The 3,880-nt window shown below is 40.3% G+C and overlaps 1 non-coding gene across 1 annotated transcript; it reads left to right on the top strand.

Moving 5' to 3' along the window:
- The first annotated feature begins 3,082 nt into the window (after nt 1-3,082).
- On the top strand, nt 3,083-3,154 carry TRNAE-CUC (transfer RNA glutamic acid (anticodon CUC)). The gene has a single exon. It is a non-coding gene; the product is annotated as a tRNA-Glu (tRNA).
- The last annotated feature ends 726 nt before the right edge of the window (nt 3,155-3,880 follow it).

The following is a 3,880-nucleotide window of genomic DNA, read 5'->3' as shown; positions in this document are numbered from 1 at the left end:
GTAACGTCTTGTCTTGATTGAGTAAAATGCATATTAATACCATGGACAATAGTGTAGGTTTTATCCTTAGCAAGTTTGCAAATAGCATAAAAATGGAGGGAATGGCTGACTCTTTAGGTGGGTGCATGGTTGTGCAGAGTGGCTATGGCAGACTGGAGAGGTGAGCTGACAAAAATATCACGAGGTACAAGGAGATGTGCACAGTCCGGTGCCTGAGAAGAAAAAGCCCCAGGTACCAGAATATGTTGAAGACCATCTAACTGTTGCTGAGCTTGGCAGAATCTCAGAATCACAGGAGTTGGAGATCATCCAGTCCAACCCCTCTGCTAAAGCAGGTTCTCTACAGTAGGTTACACAGGGAAGTGGCCAGGCAGGTTTTGACTATCTGCAGAGAAATAAACTCCACAATCTCTGTTCAGCTTGCTTCAGTTCTCTGTCACCCTCACAGTAAAGACATTTTTATCCATGTTTTGATGGAAGCTCTTGTGATCTAATTTGTCCTCATTTCTCCTTATCCTGTTGTTGTTCATTATCAAAAAGAACCAGGCCCCATCCTTTCTACACCCATCTTTCAGGTATTTTTAAGTGTTGAGATGATCCTCTCTCAGCATTATCTTCTCAAGGCAGAACAGCCCCAGGTCTCTCAGCCTTTCCATCTCCACAAGGGAGATACTCCAGGTCCCTAATCCTTGTGGCCTTCAGTTAGACTGTCTCCAGCAGTTCTCCACCTTCTATGAAATGAAAAGCCCATAAATACAGTCAGTACTCCACATGTGGCCTCAACAGGGCAGACCAGAGCAAGATGTCACCTCCCTCAACCTGCTGGCCATCTTCATCTGACAAACCTGTTTTGCACTCCTTCTGGAAAAATAATAATTAGGACCCTATCAGACCTAGAGATGTTTTAACAATGTCATGCTTGTGTGCTTGATTTCATTCAAAGTAAATCACGTGCAACAGGTATAAGACAGATCTCAGAACTCCAGAATGGACTTTCTTCATCATGTGCTTTTTACCAGCCACTCTGGGAACCATTATTGCATCCATCAGTTAAAAAGGAAATTATTTCTTTCACTGTCTGTACCTCCAAAACCACTCATAGAGCAAAAGAAAATTCTACTGTGTAATAAGGTTAGTAGCAGTGTTTCAACAAATATAGACTTAAACGCCTTCCTGTCCAGCAGCTCTTACAACGAGCTCCTTGATGTCAGAATACAACAAGGCACTCAGTGCTTCTCCAACAGATCTCTTTGAAGTCAGATTGATCTTTTGTCTCCATGTAGTCTACAAAGACCTGTGCTGCCTTGAAATAATTCTGAAGTGGAAATATGGAAAGGCGAAGAACCTTGAGAACAGGTTTTTCCTTACTATAAATACACATTCAAAACTGTATTGTCAGTATTTGTCTCATTTAAAGTACAAAGGATATATCTAGTCTCTGAACATTTATTTTCTAGTAAAAACACAGATAAGCCAATAAGTCCAGATGCTTTTAAAGCAGAATGTTAAAATGTTAAAAACTTAAAATGCCACTGTCACTTTACAGTTGATTGATTGAAAACTGGTGTTCCGGAACCTTCTAAATGCTTTTGTATCTGTGTTAATCAATACATTACCATCACAGTAAATTTGATTAGTTCTTTTTATGTACTTTTTGTAAAGTGCTGAAAATGTAAGGAGATTTGGAGAGTATTCTGTCTGCTCGGCACAGAGCTGAGACATTGTCATGCCTTCTTTCCCTACTGACTGCATCTTACACTGCCTAGAAACTGCACCAATGGAAACAGCCCATTTTGTGTTTCCAGTGGTCTGCAAAGGTACTGAATTTTCAGATGTAGAATTCTGTTGTTATTGGCTGCTTTAATATGCAGCAGGGTGGCCATCAGGAGATGGGACATGTGCATTGTACATTGTACTGATGGTTTGGGAAAAAAGAGAGAAAGTATGTCATAGATCTAGCTGCAGGCCTTAAATATGCTATCACCTTTAGCTAGGAATTAGCAGCCAAGCAGCTAAGATGACACAACATATCTGCCCACTACCACTGAAATTAATTGAGGTAACCTCTCCTACAGTAACCAAAATGATACTGCCAGTTACAGAGTGGGGTTGTGGGGTTGAACATTTCAAACAACCTGCCAGATCTGCAGGAATGCCTCAGCCTATCCCCTGCAGGGCGACTTAGGTCTGACTGTCTGAAAGCAGAGGTTGCTGTCAAAGAACAGAAAGTGCTTGACTCAACATGTCAATCTATACTGATCCTACTTTCACACGGTTGCATAACAATTGAATCATTAATCATCAAATTGTACGACTTATATGTCGTAAATTTTATCCTTTTTATTGGCATTGTTATAAGCTATGCTAACAGCCATATAAACATTATCAGGAGTAATCCCATAGATTTGAAGTGAATGAAATAATCACTACACAAATGAGGTATTTAACTCATGTGCTGGATCTATTGTGTTCTACATCTGTCTATATAACTAAGTAACAGTTTGGCATTATTAAACCACGTGAAGGAGAATACAAAAGGCTTTTTGAGCTGCTTCAGCCAAAGAAAACATGTGAATAGCTAGTTGATGTGAACTTACAGAGTATATGGCTGAGATAACAGCAGCTGTTTAGAAACACTCCTGGGAGGGAAAAAACTCCAGGTTATTTGTGCCGTTCTGCAGATTGAAAGTGCCCGTATTTTAGTTATTCAATCATCTTTTTGGATTCACAAAAGAAAACATAAAAGAAGTTAAAACATCTAAAAATTTTATTTCTTGATCCCAACTCCCCTTCCCTTCCCTTCCCTTCCCTTCCCTTCCCTTCCCTTCCCTTCCCTTCCCTTCCCTTCCCTTCCCTTCCCTTCCCTTCCCTTCCCTTCCCTTCCCTTCCCTTCCCTTCCCTTCCCTTCCCTTCCCTTCCCTTCCCTTCCCTTCCCTTCTTTTCCTTGTCATGGTTTTGTAATGTTGCTGTCAATATTCCACATCATTACATCATGTGCAGTATGGATCATTAAAAGGTTCATAGTCCAGTTTCGTGGAATAACAACATCCCAAATACTCAGCTCTCAGATGAAAATTACATATCCCTGGTGGTCTAGTGGTTAGGATTCGGCGCTCTCACCGCCGCGGCCCGGGTTCGATTCCCGGTCAGGGAACCATCTTCTGCTATCAAGTCCTCTGTATTATGTAGTTTTCTTCTTTTTCTGGAATACTGACAGCAACATTACAAAACCATGACACTTTTCTTTCAGGAAAATGCATTTGTATGAAACTTCAGCTGTATCACCACACAGTAATTGAGCATATTACTTTTGTAGTGCAGTAAAATGATTACAAAAGAGATTCACATGTTGGAAGTCATGTGATAAATTTTATTTCCAGAGTGCATTGGTAGTTCTGTCCATTGCTGTCAAGTTTCTATTCTGGCCTTGGGGAATGGCTGGATATAGATGTGTGTAGTTCAATTCCTGCTCAGTAGCATAGCAACAAATTTGGGCATACAGCAATATTGATACCACAGCAGAATAAAGAAAAATAGATTTCACTGTGAAAATGTTCTTCATCAGAGGGTGATTGTTAGGGAAAATGGTAAATTTCTCAACCAATTTGCTACTCATGTATCCCCTGTATAGCCCTGAACCATGACCCATGTAGGGGTGTTAGAGTATTGTGAAGTTATGAAACAGCAGAGGTAGACAATAATAGTGCTGACATTGCTATTTAGTAGTTATTAAGTTAAAATGTATAGTTTAACCATAAGACAGATGGAATGGACTGGTCTAGCTCGGATGGCTCGGATGAAAGAAGATAATGAATTTTTGGACAAGTTCAAAAGAAGAGTAATACGTGAAGCATGAAGCCTGGGCCTAGGACGAAACACA

The sequence above is a fragment of the Coturnix japonica genome, chromosome Z (genome assembly GCF_054131305.1).
Source record: "Coturnix japonica strain WE chromosome Z, WE-NBRP24, whole genome shotgun sequence".
NCBI classification, from domain to species: Eukaryota; Metazoa; Chordata; class Aves; order Galliformes; family Phasianidae; genus Coturnix; species Coturnix japonica.
The sequence above is the reverse complement of the archived record's forward strand: the minus strand, read 5'-3'. Positions and strand labels throughout refer to the sequence as shown.